The 24,980-nt window shown below is 36.9% G+C and overlaps 1 protein-coding gene across 2 annotated transcripts in view; it reads right to left on the reverse strand.

The window, feature by feature from the left end:
• The window catches only part of coro2aa (coronin 2Aa), a 106,998-nt gene that overhangs the window by 43,036 nt on the left and 38,982 nt on the right, over window positions 1–24,980 (reverse strand). Inside the window, exon 1 of one of the 2 annotated variants that reach the window (XM_020917743.2) lies at window positions 17,089–17,277. The exons of the other annotated variant lie outside the window; for it this stretch is intronic. The gene's annotated coding sequence lies outside the window, so the exon portion shown is untranslated. Of the gene's footprint in view, window positions 1–17,088; window positions 17,278–24,980 lie in introns of those variants that run through there. 2 annotated transcript variants of the gene reach the window in all.

The following is a 24,980-nucleotide window of genomic DNA, read 5'->3' on the forward strand; positions in this document are numbered from 1 at the left end:
AAAGAGGAAAAAAATGGCACTCTAAAAATACAAAATGTTGTATATAATCTAGGTCATGGAATTATTAGGTTAAAATGTTGCATATTACACCATTTTCTGATCTGTTATAATGTTGTTTAGGGTGACGAAGGCCTAGTGCCAAAACGTTACACGGTTTGTCCTAATAAATCTCACAATTTGAAAGTAAGACAGTGTGCGGGATTTTTCTCTATGTTCTTGGGCTGCTCTGTCTCCTCCAGCGCACCCGTCTCAAGTAACTGATGTGCGAAGTTCTCATTCTTTTATATCGTTCCATATCTGGCCAAAATATTTGGGTCCAAATTTTATGCAAATTGATTAATATTTAGAGGTTTCACATCATGGAAACATCATGGAAACAGTCTGATTAGCATTAGAATTCATTCACTCGACAGTAGGCAGGAACTTTTTTTATTTAACCAATCTCTGCTGTTTGGTCGTGACGTATGTAATGCACCAAATCCTGTAGGAAGAAGGACAATAATGTCTTTCCCCTTGATAAAATTCACCAAACATTCTCTTTGTTCCGGCTTTAAATCCTCAATCTCAAGAATCGTTGCCAACACAGAATGTATGTCTTAATCTACATCCATCTCAACTACTTTGTTTACTGTTGTGCTGTACCACAAAAGGGACCCAGACAGACGTCATGGCTTAACAGCTCTTCGCTGATTGGCTGGTGCGCGGTCTACAACTTCCGTGGTTCTTGCAAATCGTCTAGTGTATTTTGATTTCTGACCTAGTCGCTGAAGAAGAAATGAAATTGACTGGAGGCACAAGGTGGTGACAGCCTGGCTACTATACTATAACACAGGGAACCAAATATATAAGGCGCATTTGAACAATTTGTAATTTTATTCTGCAAACACAAACTGAAACCTGCATAAAAATTACTTAGAACATCCATAACAGTTGCTTAGAAAATCCATAAAGTCCATAAAAAGTTACTTGAAAACACAAAATTAGTCAATTTCCAGGAAACTTCATGCAGCTTGAGCAACCTCTAAAACATCTCCTTTTTCTTCCAAATGTCTTCCTAAATCATCTTTTGGATGCTAAAACCTAAGGCAGGGTTCTAATCGAGGTTATATAAAACTTTTCACCACGCTTTAATGGACCACACTAATGTTTCCCCATGACAAACAGACCTTTAGTTGTGTTTTGTTTCATTCGCATGTTTAACACACAAACCCTGCAAATTTAGGCTGATTTCTTCTCACATATAGACAGAAGAACCTTATGATGTCATGTGGTGATACAGGATGTGTTCCACTGTGTTTTTAAACTCCATACACTTTCACTAGAATCATTTGGATAATTTCAGCCCTGGAATGTATAATAAAGTGTTACTAAACATGTGAATGAAACAAAACGAAACACTGGGTATGTTTTTGATGAGGTACCAGCATTATAACACGACTTAAAGCTCCCAAGAGTCTGTTTTATGTAATATAAGACCTTTAAAACTTAATAAAAGGTGTGTCTATTTACGTTCATATCAAATACTGACTTTACTGGTGGCTCAATAAGTTCATAAAACATGTAATAAAACATATATTACACTTCTCTGCCTTCTCTGATAATACTTGCTTCTGCTTTGTTTGTCCATTGACCTCAAAATCAGACCTACAGTGAGTCCATGTATCTATTTTTATGCACGTTTTTATGTTTACAGGAACAAAAGGGCACAGAGTTACCGCTCTAACCTTCACAGACCGGTGTCGAGAGCTCTTCAAATCTCATAAACGTGTACGATGGGCCACTCCTCGCAGCTCCTCACCAGGTTTCTGCGCTGGAGGAGGGGGAGTTCAAAGTTTACTCATTACAGTCAGATATTAGTTACTGAGGCCTGAAGGGACAAGAGACTAAACAACCGGGCTAAAATAAACGCTAATCCTCATCTCACACCCTTTCGATTGTCTGTGTGACCTTTGACCTGACAACAGAGGAACAACGCCGCATTAACAACTCCAAAAGCTAAACTTAAGTTCCGCAGGGGAAGTTACCGCAAAAAGGGAAATCCAAGAAGACTCTTCAGGTTTGTTCATACGGAGCTTTTACAAAATGCAAGAGCTGAACAGCCATAATCCGTGTATCATTTGTTCATTCGTTTTTCAAAATAAAAACAAAAATAAGAAAACAGACAACGATTTGTTTTTTTCAGTTTTCGATTTTTGTTTAAATGAATAATGGAAGAAACTGCCTCATATGGACTAAAACAGGACTAAACCAGGACTAAAACAGGTCTAAACCGGTCTCAGCCTGGTCTTGTCCTGGTCTCAGTCCCGGTCTGAGTTCTGGTCTGAGTCCCAGTCCGAGTCCTAAACCAGGACTAAACTAGGACTGGACCAAGAGTGTCAGGACGGGCCCGAAGGTGCGCCCGTGTAAAATGTCTGGTGACCAGGAAACCGGGACCAGACCGGGACTGAGATCAGGACTGAGACTGGTTTAGAACTGGTTTAGTCCTGGTTCAATTCTGGTTTAGACCTAGTTTAGTCCAGTTTTAGACCTGGTTTAGTCCTGTTTTAGACCTGTTTTAGACCTGTTTCAGTCCTGTTTCAGTCCTGTTTCCATCCTGGTTAAGTCCTGGTTAAGTCCTGGTTTAAGTCCTGGTTTATTCCCGGTGAAGTCCTGGTTCAGTCCGGCATTGTTTAAGTCACGGAATCAGGAAACAGCTGTAATCCCTTTTTACCATTATTCCCTTAAACACCAAATTGAAAACTGAAAAAAAAAAAAAAAAATCATTATTGTTTTTTTGTTCATTTTGGTTCTGGACACAAATAATGAAGAAAATAGTTGTTTTCTTTTTTACTTTTTTTATTTTTGGTTTTATTTTGAAAAACGAATGAACGAATGATACACGGATTAGCCATATCCAGGGTGACCACATTTTCAAAATTCTAAACTGGGACACGCCCGGATTGGGATGGTTGTTATAAATAAAATTGTGAAAAGAGCGTGAAACATTGTTCATTCTCATGTTAGTCATAATCTGAGGAGCTTCTGTCACTGCATTTTTTTTTGGTTTATGGTCATTTGCAAGCACAGTTTTCTAGGGTGTAATGATACGATATCATCACGGTATGAACCTCACGGCACGATATTTATTGCGATATCGTGGGAAAGCTCACGATTTGGTGGTATCCAAATCTCTCAATGCGATATTTTCATGATATACATCTCACAGAACGATATTTATTGTGATATTTCGTAGAGGCGAACAAAACTGTGAATATGCTACTTTTTCCTTTTAAAATGCCTTAATCCAAAGAACTAAGACTTAAAAGTGGAGCAAAGGATCATGGTCTATGTAGTTCCCTCTGTCTTTCCTGCTATTGCTGCACCATAATTCTTAATTTAAGCAAAGAGACTTGTAGTTCGATATATTGAGATGGTCCACGATATTATTGTGAGAACTTTGACGATATGATATCACGATATTTCAATTATTGTTACATCCCTACAGTTTTCTGTATTTTGGTGAAACAAATGACAATTTATGCTCCTCTTTACTGTTGATGAGGATCAGATTAGTCAAAAAATTGTGATAGTGCTGGTTTAGTCTTAGTTTAGATCAAATTGGTCAAAAATAGGGGCACCTGGTACATTTCTTGTATAAAACTGGGACAAATCACTGGTTATGGATAAATCTGCTGCGACAGGGGACACAGGGCTCAAAACTGGGACTGTCCCGGGTAAATGGGGACGTCTGGTCACCCCATATCACCCATAACGTTTGGCTCCAGTCAAATAAAGCTCATCGAGCTACCAGTTATAGGGGTGAATTAGGAGCCAGTTCCAAATTAGGAATAGGAATTGATTTACTGACACAATAGTGAAATAAAAAAAAAACAAGATCACATAGAATGGGTTAATAGGGTTGGGTTAAACTGAAATGTTTTAATTTTTTCATTCCGCACTCTTCTAATTTCTCAAATTCTCTAATTTCTCTCTCTCTTTTTAATTTTATGATGATTATTTATATTTTCATTTGTAGGTATTGTGATTTTAATGTATTTCTTATTCTGTAAAGCACTTTGAATTACTTTATGCTATACAAAAAAAACTTACTTTCCCTTAATATGAACATTTTTAGACCTAAATGAGCAACCTGACAACAGCATTTTCAGAAAAAGAAGCCACATTTACCAGTATAAAGTGAATCGATGGAGCCGGATTTATACAGTATGAACAGCCCATGGATACATTTAACTAGAGATTAATTTTACTTTCAATGGATATCTCTAAAATTCATTTCAAAATAAGAGATTAGGCTAATACTGGGCCTCCTGGGGATCATTTGATAGAATAAGCCAATGAGTTTTAGAAGTTATAAAACTGTTGTTTTTTTAGGAACATGCACAGGTTGGAACGCATTTTTGGCAGTTAAAATTCAATCTTCAGCCAATTTACTCCAGAGAAAGAAACTCATCCGTCAGAGCTAATTCATTCTGATATATTTATTGCAAACAACAACACTGTGATTTTCAGTTTTTGCGTGGTTATAGCCAGGGCGTGTTTTGAGTTTAATGGTGCTTTGCGTAACTTATCTGGTGGAGGATTTGTCACCTGTTGTGTTGATGTTTTTGTTTGACCCAGAATGTCCCACTGTATGGCATTAATGTCATCACTCTTGCACTGATTTAATTATCAGCATTGTATTGCTGAGAAATACCTTGAAAAGCATGAATTTAAGCTTTCTGCAGGCTTGCCTCTCCACAGATCTGACCTTTAACCTGGTCTGGTGTTTGTCGCGTGCTTGTCTTTATGGAGATTAATAAGTGTAATGCCATACTGTGGAACATCGAGGAAAAGCATATCGTGATATTGTATCGTCAGAGTTCACACAATAAAATCGTGGACCATCAAAATATTTGTCGAATTACAAGTCTCTTTTCTTAAATTAAGAGTTATGGTGCAGCAGTAACTAAAAAAAGACAGAGGGAACTACATAGACCATGATCCTTTGCTCCATTTCAGTGCAGACTACAAGAAGAAATAACAGTTCTAAGCACTTTTAAGTCTTAGTTCTTTGGATTAAGTCTTGTCAAGGCATTTTAAGAGGGAAAAAGTAGGATATTCACAGTTTTAGCTGTTTAGCCTCCACAAAATATCGCAATAAATATCGTACCGTGAGATGTATATCGTGAAAATATCGTACCGAGAGATTTGGATATTGTTACATCCCTAATCGTGAGCCTCCCCACCATATCGTGAGCTTTCCCACGATATCAAAATAAATATCGTACTGTGTGGTTCATACCGTGACAATATCGTATCGTGAGACTTGGATATCGTTACACCCCTAACAATAACTATATATTTATAAAACAACAGTTCTCACTCTTAATGCAGCAAACATAGCGTCGCAGAGGGTTGTGCGATATGGAGCAAAAAATATATCTCAATATACGATATATATCACAATATCTGTACAGGAAAAATAATTCTGCAAAAACAAATATGCCAAAGTCCACAAGGTCTTTTTTTATTGAAGTGCAAAGAAGTAGGCAGTTCATGTAGAAACAAAGTGCTTCTGCGACATAAAAAAAAATCCTTGTGTACAAAAATTAATAATTTAACTGTAAAATAAAGGAAGAAATAATACAGATTGCCTTCTTTTCATTCAAAAATAAAACGACTCAACTCATGCTCATCATATTTAACATAAGAAGCTCGGAAGGTTCCTTATTTTAATAGATCCATGTTGCTCACTAGCGCTAAAAAGCTCTGCGGTCTCCCACAATCCACTGCAGATCAAACTCAACATTTTCAAATTATATTGCACAAGTTTTACACTGCAGCAGATTATTAATTAAAGTCTTCAGCATAAATAAACTTTACATGACTAAACATATAAACCATAACGACTATAGAGCCACATCAGCCCCTTTGAGATTATAATGTGTTTAATGCAGCTTTACGCACATTTGTTTACGTTTTACAGAAACAAAACTTAAAACCACATGGCTCATTTAAATAAACACATATAAGCGCTGAAAAAAACAACTCGCTCCTTGTGCCGGGCAAGTAGGAGTGCACACAGAGAAGGCAAACAAGCGAAGCGGCGAAATCAGAAATAAATAAAAGCATCATATCGATATATACAATATGTCAGGATCCATTTTGTGTTTAAAAAATATCTAGATACATTTTAAATATTGAGATATCGTCCACCAATAGCATCACATACAGTATTTTCTAAAATATTTAAAGCTGTATTGTGTAACTTTGCTGGTGGACAGTTCGTTATTGCTGTGTCTGGGTCAGATGTGTCAGAATCAGTCAGAATACCTGTTTTTCTAGGTATTTTTGAGCTATAAAACCACCTATAAATTGAATAAATGTAATGTAGAGCTGTTTAAAGTCATACTGTGGAACATTCCAGGCAGAGCAATGGCATATCCATAGAGACAAACAGGTGACAGACCCCTCCCCAAACCAAAAAGTTACATGAGTTAGTGCAGCTTCATGGTTTTGTCAAGAGCAGTGATAAGTTTACGATCAGTAGCTTTGAAATATGTGACGAAGGTGTGTTTGCGCATTCTTCTATTAAACCCTTTACAAACACAGGTCTAACACACAGTCACTCTGATAAAGTCATAATTCTATAGTTCAAATCTGGTCAGAAATTCACTCACAATAGATCTTTATTTGTCAAACAGAAAGAGACAAAGAGGATTAATCATTAACGCACACAGCAGTTCTATTTCCACGTACGTTACACCTGCCTGTGCTCCAGAAAACACACGTCTTCAGTACTCTACGAAGATATGAGTCTGAGTGTGCCAGTTTTCAGATGGGCGTGATTGACAGGTGGATTGGCCAATCAGAGACACGCGTGGTTTGTCTGTATCATAACAAATATGGCTGCTTATGAGGGGAAAAAATATAGAAAGAGAGATACCATTAAACACAAAAAATACTCTGGATTTTTGCTGAATCAATAGGGATGTAACGATATATCAAAATCTCACTGTACGATATTATCACGATATACATCTCACAATATGATATATAAGCCTCTTTAAAATATCGCAATAAATTATTGCAGATAGGACACATTTTAGCTTTTAAAATACCTTGACAAAATTTTGGTGTGAATTATTTATCATAATCACAAGATTTCAAGTAAAAAACATATCTTCATGTTGTCTGCACTGAAATGAATCATGGGATATATAGTTCCTAATGTTTATAAGCTGTTGCAACTGTAAAAACATGCATTTAAGTAAAGAAACTTGTGATTCGATATATTGTGACAGCCCACGATATAATTGTGAGACTTTTTACGATATGATATCAAGATATTTTGGTTATTATTACATGAAGCTCTAAACCGTGTTAATCTGAGGTGAGATTTTAAATGATGAGTGACCACTGAGCTCCTTTGTTTCACATGCGTCACTGAAATAAACTCATCTTTTTCTTTTTTTTTTGTTATAACTTTTTTGTGCACATAAAGCGTATGTCAGAAAAAACAATTAGTTGTCATGTAATGTGATCATTCTCCCCACAGCCCCCCCATTACCGTCCTCCATTGTCTCCAGAGAAAAGAAAAATAAATTATAATCTAAATAATACATAAATAAATACATAAATAAATAAAAGTAATAATAATAAAAAATAATACAGATAAAGTAATAGGTAAATAAACAAAATAAATAAATATAGGGAAAAGATGGAAATAAGAATACATTAAAAGTGAGTAAATAAATAAATTCAAGGAAAAAACTGAATCTTATAATATATCTATATAAATAAATTTAAAAAAATATATAATAATAACAAATACAAGTAATAATAATAACAATAAATAATACAAATAAAGTAAATAAATAACTAAATACGAAGAAAAAACAGATTCTTATAATACATATAAACACATAAATTAATCTAATTGCATGCAGGCCTATCCATAAACTGTATATATAAATGGACATAGCTAACCCGTGAGCGGCCACGTTCCAAATAGGAAGTGAGCATGGCCGCAATTTCGGCTCCACTGATTCTGGCTCCAATTCACTTTGTATTGAAAAATCGTGACCCCTCTCTCCATAACTGCTGCTATCGGGCTGCTCATTTTGCTCTTAAAATGTTCGGATTAACCCACCCTACGTGATCCTGGTGTTTTTATTTCCATTTTATTTTTATTGTTCATGGGAGACGTCACACATTTTTGAAGTTTGGTATATTGCTGCAGTAAATATGATGTTAAGATATAATACTGAAACTAATTTATGACACAATAAATCAAGAGCAGATTAAAAGCACAAAAACAATTCTAAATGTACAAAACTGTTAAAAGAAACATGAGCTGCAATAAATAAGCAGCAGAATGTAACACAGTATTTAGTTTGCCGTAGAAAAGAAAAGCTTCGGATCTCATAAAAGAGCCGAAAGTCCCATCACTCGTCGACATGTCAACAAGTCAACAAGTCAATTCATCTTCTACTGTGTTATTTCTAAAAAGAACACAAGAAGTTGATATACAAAAGACAAAATGTACTTCAATATAGTAATTTCCGTGACAGACCTGACTGTAAAATCACGACAAGAGGGCGTAGGGACCAGACTCATTTCCTTCTGTTTGAAAAAAATACAAAGAGATTTCATTCAGATTCGCCAGACAAACATTACACATCGGTTTATAGCTTGATAAAAAAATGGTGCTTGGGACTTCTAATGACAGGTTTAGATTTCCAAAAATGTGTCACCGTACAATGGTCACTGTGTCATGCGGGCAATTAAAGTCATAAATCGCTCCCAGTGTCGAGAGATAATGTGTTACTTCCCGTCTAATGAAAAATATGGAAGTAGAGTCGTTATAATGGGACAGATTGGGCTGACATTTGTACAGAAGAGCCTGAAGGTGAAAAGGGCTGAGCTCCTGTTACAGTCTGAGCTTAGAATGACAGTTCAAGATTTCTTACAAGATAATGTTTTGTCTAGTGGCTTTAAGGCTTAGTAGTCAACCGTGATGTTACAGATTGAGCATAACAATGTAAAAGGACAATGCAAAAAAAGCAAGTTAGAAGATAAACTTAAATGGCCCCTATGACGCTATTTTCTGATCTATGTTAGAACGTCGTTTCCTCATCAAAAACAAACCTGGAGTTGTGTTGAGTTTCATTTACACATGTTTAAAAACACAAATCCTGCATATTAAGTTCTCTCAAACAAACCTTAGCGTTTTCAGGCCGATCAGAACAGTGCCAAAACCAAAGTTCTTACCGGGAAACGACCCGCGATAAAACCATCAAAGTGAACCCATAATGCGTCATCGACAGACTGTGTGGATTTGTCACCATGTTAAAAACAAGGCCATACGAAAGCGGATGTCACAGCGAGGAAAACAACAATCATGGATCACATCATCGACACCAGCGAGCATTTGGACTCATACAAATCATTATTTATCTGCGCCAAGCTCTCGTACGACATCTGCTCTGGAGAAACATCTGCTGTGGAGAAACATCTGCTGTGGAGAACTTGGCGACACCCAATCCAAAGATGTAACCTTATCAGACAAACACAGATATAGCAAATATTTGGTCTCCTCCGCTGACCACTGCACAATCTTCTCGTCACTTGATTTCTCCACGATATTCCAAACACGTTTTCTTTGTTAAGTTTTACTTGGTTCGCATCGGGAAACGACTTTTCGGTTTCTAAGCACTCTGACTTTCAGCACAAACATGTCAGTCGGTTCGAGATTTGGTGCGGGATATTGACCCCGGGGTGAACATACTGCTATAGCAAAGTGACCGTTCCTGTAGTAGTAGTTACTTATATGATCATTATTTCTCATGTAATTTACTTTTATTATATATTCCTACATATTCACTTTCTTTTAAGGTATTTTAAGGAATGTTTTGATGGATAATGACTTGGTATTTTGTGTAAATGTAACGTGTATTGTTAAAATTGCATATACATAACAATCTTGTCACTTCTTACATTGTATTTTACATTGTTACGGTTTTTAGTTTGCTATGTTCAGATAATCCTTAATCATAATGTCAACTACTTCTTACTTTACATGATCATAACTATAATAAACATATTGGGGGGTCAGATTACTATAGCCATAGGTTTCCCCTATTTAACTACTCAATTGATCAGCCCAGTCTATTTTAACAAGATAAGAAATCATTATACATCACTTTGATTACCTCACTAATTATTAACTACTTCTCATTTTCAGTAAAATGTGTTTAAACAACTAAGTCATTTTTAGCATTCAAAAGTTATAATCGACATAAAAAATACATCCGAGTTCTTCAAAAAACACTTTTCAAATATGTCAATGTTTTAATTTGCAGATATTGTATTAATATTCAAAGTTTTTCTATAGAATTCAAGTTCTTTATGAATAAAATATAGATTTTCAAAGGGGGGGGTCAATATTCTATGGGGAGATCAACATAATATAATAGGATTCTGATCCCGGGGTCAAAATACTATATAACATGTTGACTCCAGCGTCACCTCACCTCGGGGTCAAAATCCTGTACCACATCGGCACTGGCACAGTTCTCTGTCTGCCTGAAAACACTAATAGTGATGTTATATTTCCACTGTGTTTTTAAACTCCACACACCTTCACTAGAATCATTTGGATAATTTCAGAGGTGGAATTACCAATCTCCACTGAAGAAAGGGTAAAGGGTAAAAGAAACTGTTAACATGACACAAGGTGGAACAGAGCATTTTGAGCTTTGGAGAAATAGGCAGACTTATAATAAAGCATTACTTAAACATGTGTGAATGAAACACATTAGCATCCCGTTAATGAAACTACTCTTACTTTTATATATTTATGGAGAATCGTTATGTGGGAGCATGGGTGATCACTAAATTACTCAAACGTGCGTGGATGGCATCTAAAACCGCTTCAGCATCAGACCAGAGCTTTTTTTTAATTCTCAGCTTGAATATTTTTTGTTGACAACCCTTTTCTACGGAAGCCGAGAGATGCCACAACAAATACAAACACCACAACACAAATACAAATGCCGCAACACGTTAAAAAGCCACAGCACATTAAAAAGCCACATCGGAAGTGACGGCGGGACTCTATTTTCCGACGGACCGATCAAACGGCAAGTGAAGAAAAAGAACTATAACGTGAAAAGTAAAGGAACGGAGAAGTTGTAAACGTAAGTAAAAGTAATTTATTGTTTTATCATTATTCGTTTCACGTTGTAGTTCTTCTTCTTCACTTTCCACTTGATCGGTCCATCGGAAAATAGAGTCCCGCGGTCACTTCCGTTGTGGCTTTTTAATGTGTTGTGGCTTTTACATTTGTGTTGTGGCGTTTGTGTTTGTTGCTGCGTTTGCATTAAAAATAGAGTCCCGCGGTCATTTCCGTTGTGGCTTTTTTTGGTTTGTTGTGGCTTTTTGTTGTGTTGTCGCATTTGTATTTGTTGACTTCGCCCTGAAGTTTTGGCAATACATTTAAAGCAATCGTGAGTGCCTTGTCAGTGGTCCATCTCGTACTTTAGATGGATACTTTCACTCAACACTGTACATCGACAAAAGGCAGCAGTCACGTTTATTTTAAAGGCTTTGTAATGAGCAGGTCTCCCATTAGCCCAAGGACGTGTCCATTAGGCCCCACTGAAAAGAGCAGATGTCCATTAGCAGCTCAGACAATACAACGCAATGTACAAAAGCAGAAGATAAACTGGAGTAGACGCAGACAGAAGCTTTACTGTAAACTGACACTGGCCTCTCCATCAGCGCAAACATGCAAACAACTGAGCATAGGTCCAGACAAAGACACACTGTCATTATTAGTGCCAAGACTATCATTGTGAATCATCTGGTGTGCGTGTGAGTGCGTGTGTTAACGTGAAACTAAGATTTTACATATAAGGATGGGGCTGTTGGTAAACAACTAAAAATAAAACCATTTTGAAATTCTGATGCGCAGTTTCAGTCAACACACTTTGAATAATATAACAGAGAGTTCTTTATATCTAGTAGCAGGCGTAAACTAAAAAAAAGATGCACTGATACTGATACTGGGATGGAATATCTGAGCTGAAACTGAAAAATGAGCCAGATCGGGCATTGGTTATCGGTTGTTATCTGTTACGGCAATATCCTGGTTTGACTTTTAATTAAGAATGTCTCATGTTTTATTCAGACAGAGCTGCTCAGTAGTTATTTGAAGGTTAAATACTAGTTGTTAAACAAGAGATCCCGGTGTGTTGTGTTGTGTTGTGATGAGTTAACCTTGTTTTAAAGGTGCACTGTGTAACTTTTTGGTTGTGGGTCCATCACTTGCTTGTTTGTATGGCTATGTCATTGCTCTGCCTGGAATGTTCCACGTTTACATGATTTTTTTAATTCCAAATGTATTGTTTTGAATTAAATAGTTCCGAATTAAAATATTCTCCTTCGAATTTACATAGAAATAATAATTCCGAAATAAGGTTTACATAGAAAACACGTTAAATCTGCTTTATTTAATTCCGTTCAACATCTAAGGGGTGGGGAAGGGCTCTGGTTGGACAGAGACACAAACGTATTTACGACGATCGGAAGAAAACACACACTTCAGATGCTACCGGCTTTTTTGTCATCTCTGTTTGCCGTTACGCCACAGACACAAACTTGATCCAAACATTTTTCGCAGTCGTTTCGATGATAATGAAGCAGCAGGTGGAGAATTCTCTCGTCACGCTGTATGTCTGTCAACTGAGGAGGAGAAGGGAAGAGTGTCGGAGAAAGGAGGAAGAATATAAACTGAGTCAACGGCTGCTCTACCTCAGCCCACTCCTGCATCCCGCTCACAAATCCAAAGAGCAGTGGATGAAAGTCCGAAGCCAGGACTGGTGGTGGCGTCAGAAGGGCGACCCAACGAGCGCTGAACGACCGAAATTATTTTTAATAATAAACGTTTACAAGATCGAGGAATAAATTAATTCGGCTTTAACATCTGAATAAACCACCCACTTACTTCAGAATTAAGTTTCATTCTGAATGATCATTTTCATTAAGAATTAAGTGTTTATATGGACTTTTTAAAGCAGAATTAATTTTTATTCAGAATGAAATTATTTTTATTTGGAATTAAACTCTCATGTAAACATGGCAATTATGACATTAAACAGCTCTACTTTCATTTATTCAATTACAGGTGGTTTTATAGTTCAAAAATACCTAGAAAAACAGACATTCTGACTCTGAGCAGGGTCGCCTCTCCACAGATCTGACCTGTAACTTGGTCTGGTTTGGTCTTCATGAAGGCAGAAAGGTTTAATGCTGTATTGCCTTACATTTTTCTCATATTATTCTCATTGTGGTTTAGTTTGTACGACCATAAACAACAACAAAAAAAATCCTTACATTCTTCATTCTCATTTTTCTTATTTAGATACGATTATAAATGATAAACTTCTGTGCCTTCTTTATCATTATTATTAGTTTGTACAACCATAGTATGAAATGTATTTTGTTATATGTAAATATATGTAAAGTTTTGAGATCAATGTACATAAGAAACCACATCATTTTTGAAACTATATCATGAACAGAGGTGGGTTAATGTAAGTTTTTTCTGAGAAATGTGTTTTTCTGTTGTTTACAATGTATATGTAGTATGTGTATGATTATTGTTTCTCTCTTGGCACAAACTTGAAATAAATAAAAAACAAATCAATACTGTGAAACATTCTAGACAAAGAAATAACACCTCTCGTCTGGAGAAAAATGTTTGATGGACAGTCCACCGGAAAAGTTACACAACGCACGTTTAAGGAAATACAGTAAGTGCAATTTTTCATTTTGCCGTCAGTTTATATCAAGTATTACCAGAAACAGACAAAGTATCTTTCATTTACTCTGATTTAGTAGATATAGTAGACTCATCTCTTTATATATTCTTGTTTAAAATAAGTAATAAATCATACTAAGGCACTGACATCACACAGACGTTGCCAATTGCCATTTTTAGTCTGAATTTTATGACTGCTACTACAGCCACACTAAAAGCCAATGTTATACAAAATATGTTGAACAGAAAATTTAAATACCCTTTGCTGTTTTTCACATTACATCATGAAAAGGACTTGTGTCTTTTCTTCAATCTGAAACGGTTACTCAGGTGGTCAAACATTTACAAACCGAGATAGTATTTAAAGTAAAAACGCAATAAAGCTGAAGCACAGAATCAGAGCATGCAAATGGTCCATCGACCGAGGCGGTTGTAATCATGATTTGCTACAACTCGCTCTGGCTCATGTTTGGGTCACGTTTTTGGCACCGAGCCTCAACAAGAAACTGATTGCTGGTTTAAAGGGCCTTTATTACATGAAATACTGAGACTGCTGTGCGCTTTTAGCCTTGTTATAAAATTGTTACCGCCTCAAAAACAGACCTGGAGTTGTGTTTTGTTTCATTCACACATGTTTGAGTAACTCTTTATTATGTCTGAGTAACTCTTTATTATTAGTCTGTCTGCATCTCCAAACCTCAAAAAGCTCTGTTCCACTTTGTGATGTGATGAGGCGTAGTTTTTAACAGCTACTTTTTACATTTTGTTCAGTACAGATTGGCAATTACAGGGCTAAAATGATCAAAATTATTCTAGTGAAGGTGTATGGAGTTTAAAAACACATAGAAGCACTTATTACCACATGACATCACAAGGTGCTTTCTGTTTGAGAGAACAACCCAGCCTAAATATGCAATGTTTGTGAGCCAATTTCAGATCAGGAATTGCCAATCTCTACTCTCTCTTTTAGTTAACTTGACAACTATCATTTCATGAACAAAACATTTTAAGCTTTAAAGATGTAGACCAGTAGCCTGATTCATCAGCCGGTTTCACTTCGTAGAAACCGTCTGACCTTGCAGTGTTAGGATTCGTTTGCTCGACGGTAGGCAGGTACTTTATTTCATTTAACCAATCGCTGCTATTTGGTTGTGACGTATGTAATGTGTATATTAAGCTTTTCCCAAATCCCATAGGAAGAAGGGCAATAACGTCTTTTCCTTGATAAAATTCACCAAACATTTTATTTATTCCGGCTTTAAATCCTCAATCTCGGGAATCGTTGCCAGCACAGAATATATGGCTCTTCGCTGATTGACTGGTGCCCAAACTTGCACTTCTGGGGTTTTTGTGAACCGTCTAATGTATTCCGAATCCTGACCTAGTTGCTGAAGAGAAATTAAATTGAGAGGAGGCACTAGGTGGCGCCAGTCTTGCTAGTAGACCAGGGGTGTCCAAACTTTTTTCATCAAGGGCCACATATCTAAACACAGACGAAGCAAAGGGCCGTAGACTGGTGCTTAATACAGTGAATAATTGAAATATGTGCATGTTTAACACATTAGAATGAGACATCAGTCTTTATTCATGCTAAGATCCTTAAAACCACACACTAAATAATAAATATTAGCTTTATCAAGGTAGATCTTCAAAAAAACTTGCAGTAAAAAGTTCATTTTTATTTGATGCAAGGTAATTTGGGCCAATTAACCTGGAAGCCTGAGAGCCAAGAAAAATTTGTCTGACGGCCGCATTTGGACCACGGGAAACACAACACCAGGTATGTTTCATTTTGAAGAGGAGACAAGATTATAACCTAGATCAGAAAATAGCGTAATATGTGCCCTTTAATGAAAACGCCACAACCAGACTGGAATCCTAACCACAAGTCGTCCATGGTAGTATTTGGTAGGGTGTATTCCACTGGAAATAGCCGTATGTGGGACAGAGGAGACTGGACCGGCCCGCGCATGATGTCAGCTGTAATGTAGTGGAACTCAGACATTTGGAACTTGCACGGTTGTGGCAAGAAATGAGCGGCTCCTGGTTCAAAGATTATTCCAGTGAAAAAATCCAGTGAGTGCGGCGTATAGAAAGGGAACAGTTACAGTAGCTGAAAGTAGTTGAAAGATTTATTTAGTCTTGTTGCAGCCTGCCTTTACCACATATTTTCATAGTCTCTTCCCTGGCGTAAACTTAACTTAAAGGTGCATTGCGTAACTTTCCCGGTGGAGGGTCCGTCACCTGCTCGTCTCCAAGGAGATGTCATTGCTTTGCCTGGAATTTTTTGCTTTCCATGGTATGAAATTAACCACATTTTTTTCATTTTTATTCATTTTTAGTCATTCCGTTTTTTTTTTTTTATTTGAGTTACAGGGTCGCCTCTCCACAGATCTGACCTGTAACACAGCCTGTAGTTGTAATCTCTACTGTGAAACATTCTAGACAACGCATTAACATGTCCGTGAAGATAAGCAGGTGACGGACTCTCCGCCAGAAAAGTTGCGCAATGCAGCTTTAACGTAAAAGGTAGCTGTTAATTTGAAGATTGAGCAGAGCGTTTTGAGCTTTGGAGATGCAGAAAGACAAATAAAGAGTCACTCAAACACGTGTAAATGAAACAAAACACAATGCGGATATGTTTTTGATAAAGTAACAAAATTATAACATGATTTAACACTCACAAGAGTCAATTTTGCATAATATAGGACCTTTAAACTACGATTTTGTATTGCATATCGAAGTCTGTTTCACCATATTTTTTTATAATGCATGCCCTTATTTTTATTTTATCATATTATTCTTTTATGTTGCACCATAACGCCGCAATAAGTTCCTCGTTTGTGAATTTTATTTAACCGACAAAGGCAATAAAACTGATTCTAAACTCAAGAGCAGCTTAGACTTACAGTGACTCACAAAGCAATAATGGAAACTTTAAATACAATGCTGATGTTATTACTGTAAAAAATCTAATTGTCAGGGTTGTAGACTGTTTCACGGATAAATAAAAGTGATTTAATTGATTTGGAATTAGAATTTTAAAAGTTATCTGCTGCTTTAACTATGTTTTACAGGCTGAACATACAAAGAACAAAGTCTACCATCATAACTTCTGTTCGTTTCTTGTATACAAAACCTTTCCTGTCAATAACAAACTCCACTCTACAATGATTTTTACATTTTGTAGTGACACAACTCAACAACTGACAAGAAATAAAGCACGATACAGCAATCTTGTGAGCATGAAAAGTCAAAAGGTAGAAAGTTAGAAACCCACTCACCCTGCCACTACAGACGATTCGTAGTTTTCCCAGAAGAAACGGTAAAAAAGGTGTAGATTTATGAATGAAAATATGCTCCTGTGACCACTCCTATTCCTTCTTAAGCTTGTCCGGCGATCTCCGAAACATATGCAGATCAGCAAGAGTCAAATGGTGTAGTCCCGGGACAGAGTTTAAAGCAGAGTGGAGCTGACAGAGGCGAGTGAGCGTGTGTGAACAGGCAGACGAGAGAGAGAAAGAGGGAGGGAGAGAACGAGGGAGGGAGGGGGAAGAGGATACGCCCCGGAGGGAGTGACTACAGGCAGGTATAGAGCGACTGCAGTCTTGTAGTGGTACTAAAATTTCAAACTCGATTTCAGTACTTAAGGAATAGACTTGATACTAGGGCTGGGTATCATTAAAAAGTTGCCAATACGATACATATCTCGATACAGTGAGCTTTGGATTCAATACAATATATTTCAAGTCGATTCGATGCAGTTCAATAAAAAATAAAGGCCAAATCATGTCTGTGATTCTGAAAGTCTTTGTTAAACCACTTCTTGTGCAAAGTTAATAAGAAAGACAAACATTTTAATCATCAAATCAGTGAAAATTTTTGGAGTTTTATTTCCTTTCCTCTAAACAAGCGACAAAACTGTAGTGCTGTTACAAAATTATTTAATAAAATATATCAAAAAATATTCTTAGATATCGATACAGTAGCCTACAATATCGATACTATATCATCACATTAAATTAGGGATGTAACAATAACCGAAATATCATGATATTGTATTGTCAAAAGTCTCAATAATAATATAATTGCAAGTCTCTTTGCTTAAATTAAGAATTATGGTGCAGCAATAGCAGCAAAGACAGAAAACTACATAGACCATGATCCTTTGCTCCATTTCAGTGCAGACTACAAGAAAAAAAAATCACAGTTCTAAGCACTTTTAAGTCTTAGTTCTTTGGATTAAGTCTTGTCAAGGCATTTTAAGAGGAAAAAGTAACATATTTGCCTCCACAAAATATCACAATAAATATCTTACCGTAAGATGTATATCGTGAAATTATTGTACACAGAGATTTAGATATTGTTACATCCCTAATCATGAGCCTCCCCACCATATCATGAGCTTTCCCACAATATCGCAATAAATATCGTACCATGAGGTTAATACCGTGACAATATCGTATCGTGAAACGTTATCGTTACACCCCTACATTAAACGATACAATATATCGATATTTCAATGTTTTTGTACATCCCTACTTGATACTGTACTTATTTTGATAGCATGATAATAAAATCACTCTTTCTTTAGCTAACAGAATGTGATTTTCAACATTAAATCATGGAAATTTATTTTATATTGCCATGTGCGCCAAAAACTGTACAAACTGTACTAAGGGAGTGTGACGTCGCCCATAGCGTTCAGCTCCAGTCAAATGAAGCTCATCGAGGCACAAATTTACAGGGGAGAATATGGAGCGGAGTTCCATATGAGGAATAGGAATTTATTTACAGAGAGAGAAGCGAAATAAACACCAGAGGATCATGTAGAGTGGGTTAATATGAGCATTTTAAAACCAAAGTGAATCAATCAAAGTGAATCAATGTAGCAGTTAGACTTTTTTACAACTCCATCCTCAGGCCAAAATCAAAATAAATCAATCAAACTTTATTTATAGAGTTCTTTTCATACAAAAAAAAAGAAACACAAAGCACTTACAACTTTACTTTGCAGCACAAAGAAAATACAATAGTGATAATCTGTTCAAGATCAGACGTGTGAAAGCTCATCAGGGCCTGAGTGATTATGCTAATATGACTCCCCACTCAGTGTAGTTCAACAGACCCAGCTAACTAACAGAAACTGTAAACAAGTAGGGTGTTAGTTTCAGAGTAGTTTTAGTGTAGACAGGTCCCTCCCTTCAGACAGATGTATGACAGAATCCACCAGCGTCTGACCAGAACTGAAGAAGCAGCCTGGATGAGCTGCAAAACATATTTGATCCAAAAATGTTTGTCCAGTTGACAGAATTGAACTTTTCCTTTGCTCGAGAGAAGGGTGTTTTTAATGTAAAGTCAATAGTAAACCGAGGCGATCGACCCGAAATCACACCCCATGCTCACTTCCTATTTGGAAAACAGTTTAGCCTGGAAATCCAGAATGATATTTTTCTGTATTTTTTATACAGGCAAGTGAAAGTCTAAATGTGGTCTTATATCTGTGTAATCCCTCAGTGGTCCATGTGCTCTTATACTTGCTCTGATTAGGGATGGGCATTCGATGAAATTTTCTTAATCGATCGTCGGAAGAATTAACGATCGATTATCGATTAATCATTAACGTTTTATATTAAAATGATCATCATTATTATTACTATCTGCACTACTAATCTGCATAAATAAATTCAACTTTACGACATATAAACCGTAACGACTCTAGAGCCACATCAGCCCGTTTGACATTATAATGTGTTTAATTCAGTTTTGTGCATCTCTCACAGAAACAAAACTTAAAACTGCATCGCTAATTTGCATAAACTAAGCGAAGATAAAACTACAGCTCTTGTGCGCTGATGCGGTCAATTTCTGTTGGATTAAAAGACATGATTCAGTGGAATACAGGTTAGTGTGACCAGATTTGCGTTTGTCAAAACCGGGACACCGTACGGGGGGAGGGAGGTGGGGACTTGTCATCGACATTGCGCGACTCTCACCTGGTAAAGCTTTTTCCCACTGGACACCGAAACATATGTTCCTACTTTGTACACTGTGCACATGGACTCACACTTGTCCCCAACGCAACGGAAAGCGTGGAATTTCTTGTACAAGTCATCGTTAAATACGCATTTGTGCTTCGGTATGTTGCAGACTGATCGAATGTTTGTGTCTCGCTCCTTCTGAGTGCAGAGAGACACAGACCCCTGTTTGGTCACGCTACACACAGCAAACTACATTTGGTTTGTCGATTAAAATTAACGTAATCGATGAAATTCTTAATGATCAATTATCGATTAATCGATTAATCATGCCCATCCCTAGCTCTGATACAGCTCAAAACTATTCAGGAAAGGTTTATTTTTGTCCTGTGAATGTGGGTGTGAAAAATATAGAAATACCAATATCATGAGCTGCTGTATCGATATATCATCATGAGTATTTTTTGGTATATTTTACTAAATTATTGTGTAACAGAGCTACAGTTTTGTCGCTTGTTTAGAGGAAGGAAACTCATTTTTGCAACACATTTGACATTTTCACTGTTTTGATGATTAAAATGTTTGTGTTTCATATTCACTTTGCACAAGAAGTGGTTTAACAAAGACTTTTCGCATCACAGCCATGATTTAGCCTTTATTTTTTATTGAACCATATCGAATCAATTTGAAATATATTGTATCGAATCGAAAGCTCACTGTATCGAGGTACATATTGTATCGTGGCCTATGTATCGAGGTATGTATCGTATCTGCAATTTGTTAATGATACCCAACCCTACCCGTGAATGTGACTTTTTTAATATCAAAATTTGTGAGTATCTAGTTTTTATACTAGTTTTGGTACCAATTCGTGTCTGATTTTTGATACTTTTGACAAGCCTAGCAGGTAACACTCCTCTTCGCTCCAACCATCCACTCCTCCGCTGTGTTTGCTCAATCACCCTCTCCCTCCGTCCTGAAGCGGAGACAGGGAGAGCCTCCTCTGCCCCCACGTTACACAACTCTTTTCACTCTGGCCAATTAGCGCACGTTACATTTATCACAGACTCTTTTAGCCGTAGTGAGTTTGTATGACAGCTGGAATGTTATCAGCGAAGGGAAGTGTCTCTGTAGCATGTACTGAACCCACATGTACTGTAGGTCCTGTTTTGCAATTGTCAAGCAAAGTATGTAGGTCAAACCGCAATAAGTATCTTGTCGTTCAGGAGTAAATGCTCTATTTTCACCCGTTTCATTCTTGTAAAGTATAAAAGAGCCCATATTACACTATTACACTATTTTTTGATCATATTATAATGATTATAATGTTGTTTCCTCATCAAAAACATACTTGGAGTTGTGTTTTGTTTCATTCACATGTTTAACGCACAAACCCCTGTCTTCTCTCACACTGAAAAGAAAACACTCCACCTTGTGACGTCATGAGGTAATACAGGAAGTGCTCCACTGTGTTTTTAAACTGCATACACCTTCACTGGAATCATCTGGATGATTTCAGCCCTGGAATTGCCGATCTTTAGTTAACAGAAGTTAAAAGGCAGAGGCGACGCAACCATTAGGCAACAGAAGGTCGCCACCTAGGGTCCCCGAACCAGGAGGGGTCCCCAAACAATTGCCCTCAATGCCATTAATGGTCAAGGCCTCAGAGCAATTAGATTTTTTTCTTGATATGACATTAAATGAGAGTAGATTACTTTAAACAAGAAAACACCACCAAAATAGTATCCGATTGTCAAATCTATTTTAACTGTCAAAGCAACCACCCCTTCCACGTAAAAATGGACGAGTCGGCTTGACCCTGATTTGAACATAATCACAGAATAATTAAGACTTTTTACAGACCTTTTTAAGACCACTTCAATGAAAATTATGACCAACATCGCACCCATTACGCGGGCGAAAAACACCAGATCCAGTTCAAATAATCACCATTACTCACAGCTTTGAATAACAAAAAATACTTTCATTATAAAATTTCATTCAGAACTCATGTATAGTCATATGCATTGCTTGTAAAATGACCAAAAAATCATTTATAACATTCTAATAAGACACACTAAGTATTGTTTGCGCATACTCCAAATTAGACTTCATTCACGTTGTTGTAGTTGTTTTTTTCCTCCCTCCATTTAACATTTTAATGCAGCCTGGTTGAATACATAAAAAAATAGGCTAATGAAATTTAAGACCTTTGTGAAAAAAATAAGACTTAGACAACATAATTTAGGCCTTAATTTAGGAACATGAAATTTAAGACCTTTCTAAGACTTTTAAGACTCCGCGGCTACCATGTATAATGGATGTAAACAAAAATGTAATTGTACTGGCAAAAAAATAAAACTACTTTCAGCTCTGGTTATCTGGTAGGCTACTTAACTAATAAGAAAAGTTTCCAAACCACTATAATTCAAATAGCGATGTGCATGTCTCAAGAAAAACGGGGAAAAACAATAAACAATAAATATCAAAAATATACAAAAAAATTAATAAATAAATCCAACAAAACAGTGCATTATAGTGAGGGCCCCAAACTCAAGTCGCCTAGGGCCCCCAAATTGCTGACTCCGCCACTGGTAAAAGAAGCTAAAAACTACTATTTCAGAGCATTTTTAGCTTTGGAAATGACAACTGATAATAAATCATATAAAAAAAGGGTTACTCAAATGTGCGAATGAAAACATATACAACTCCAGGTATGTTTGTGATGAGGAAACATTATAACACGGCTTAAATCTCACAAGAGTCTGTTTTTTTGCCTTTAAACTCATTAAAATGTTTTCTTACACATGTTTAAATAATGAGACAAACTTTGTATACTGTAAAATGTCTTATCAGCAGATTCTTGAAAGTTAAAAGATGCGTGTTGAACATTCCTGTAGTCTGGTCCAGTTCAAACACTTGTGCTGGAGCGCTCTGCTAAATAAACCCTTATGTAATGGTCCATGTGGTCAGTGGAGGCTAATGGGTCGATGTGAGGACAGGCTCTGGCCTTCACGCAGACAAACAGGAGCTCTGCCCAGGGCTCCATCGATCTATGGACACATGCAATCACGCACGCACTAGGAAAAAACATCTGAACGCAACTGAATGAAGAGCGCAGTGTTTATGGCAGCAGGGGTCTGAAGCCTTTTTCCTCCGCTGAGCTACCTTTACAAAACAAAAACACCACAGAGCTTCTTATTTTAGAGGTTGGAAAAACTGGCTTCCTGTTAATTTCAGAATCGATTAAGATTTTATTGTTTGTTTTTAAAGCTTTGAATGGACTGGCCCCACAGTACGTCTCGAACCTCATCCAGATTTACACCCCCGCTCGCTCTGAGGTCCGAGGGCCAGCTCCAGATCGTGGAGACTTAAAACCAGGAAGGACGGGGTCTTCTCTGTGGCCGGCCCCAAACTCTGGAACGCTCTGCCCCTCCACATCCGAACAGCCCTCACAGTGGAGTGTTTTTAAGTCTCATCTTAAGACCCACTTTTATTCTTTGGCTTTAAACTTATTATTATTATTTATTTTTTTATTTTAATTTAATCTAATTCAATTTTTATTGTATTGCATTTTATTTTATTTTATGTACTTATTAATTTATTTATTGTTTTTATCTATTTTTATCTAGTACTGCTTGTATGTATTGATTTTATTATTATTATTTTATTGATTGATTCTGTTAGTTTCCTCATGGTTGGAACATAATTCTGCTGATTTTTTTTTTTAAGTAAAATGTTTTATATTGCTGCACTTTGGAGACTGTCTGGTTTATAAAATGTGATTTACAAATAAAGTTGGATTGGACTGGATGGAAATCAAGCCTTAGATGGGAACAGTCAGATGCCTATGAATCATAAACCATTATCCATGAATTAATGCACAAATTTAGGCATTAAAAGCATGCACTTACAATGTCAATGAGCATTTAATTCATTAGATCTTAGTTATATAGCAAAATATGCACAAAAAAACATTGATGAGCTACTTGTAAGGGGGTGGAGAGCTACTGAGCAGGCTTCTTTAATGCTCCTATATCTTTCTAAATTCACTCTTGTGAGCTTTAAGTCATGTTGTAATGTTGTTACCTCCTCAGAAACACACCTGGAGATGTGTTATGTTTCATTCACATGTTTGAGTAATCCTTTATTATTAGTCTGTCTACATCTCCAAAGCCCAAAATGCTCTGTTCCATCTTAAGAGGTAATCATTTTTTAACAGCTCCTTTGTTCTTTTGTTCAGTAGAGATTGGCAATTTGAGGGCTGAAATTATCCAAATGATTCTAGTGAAGGTGTGTGGAGTTTAAAAACACAGTGGAGCACTTACTGAATTACCACATGACATCAAAAGCTGGAACAGAGTGTTTTCAGTTTGAGAGAAGAACTTAAATATGCAGAGTTTATGTGTTAAACGAGCCGGATTCATCACTTCATGGAAACCGTCTGACCTCACAGCATTAGGATTCGTTCGCTCGACGGTAGGCAGGTACTTTTTTTTTTTAACCAATCGCTGCTATTTGGTCGTGATGTATGTAATGCGCAGCTAACGGGGCTAACTGGTGTATTAAGCTTTTCTCAAATCCCGTAGGAAGAAGGGCAATAACGTCTTTCCCTAAAATTCACTAAACATTCTCTTTGTTCCGGCTTTAAATCCTCGATCTCGGGAATCGTTGCCAACACAGAACATATGGCTCTTCGCTGATTGGCTTGTGCCCGAACTCGCACTTCCAGGATTCTTGCTAGGTATGGGCATGATTAGTCGAGTAATCGGTAATTGATCATTAAGAATTTCATCGATTACATTTATTTTAATCGACAAACCGAATGTAGGTTGCTGTGCGTAGCGTGACCAAACAGGGGTCCAGACATGTAGCTCTCTGCACTCAGATGGAGACACAGTCGGTCAGTCTGCAACATACTGAAGTGCAAATGGAAACGATGTGCAACGATGACTTGTACAAGAAATTCCACGCTTTCTGTTCCGTTCAGGGACAAGCGGGAGGCCATGTGCACAGTGTTTCGGTGTCCAGTGGGAAAAAGTTTTGCCAGGTGAGAGTCGCGCAATGTCAATGACGAGTTCCCACCTCCCACCCCCCGTACGGTGTCCTGGTTTGGACAAACGCAAATATGGTCACACTAACCTGTATTCCTTTGAGTCATGTCTTTTAATCCAACAGAAGTTGAACCGCATCAGCGA

Source organism: Boleophthalmus pectinirostris, unplaced genomic scaffold (assembly GCF_026225935.1).
Source record: "Boleophthalmus pectinirostris isolate CB_2022bp ecotype Guang Dong unplaced genomic scaffold, ASM2622593v1 HiC_scaffold_22, whole genome shotgun sequence".
In the NCBI taxonomy this organism is placed as follows: Eukaryota; Metazoa; Chordata; class Actinopteri; order Gobiiformes; family Gobiidae; genus Boleophthalmus; species Boleophthalmus pectinirostris.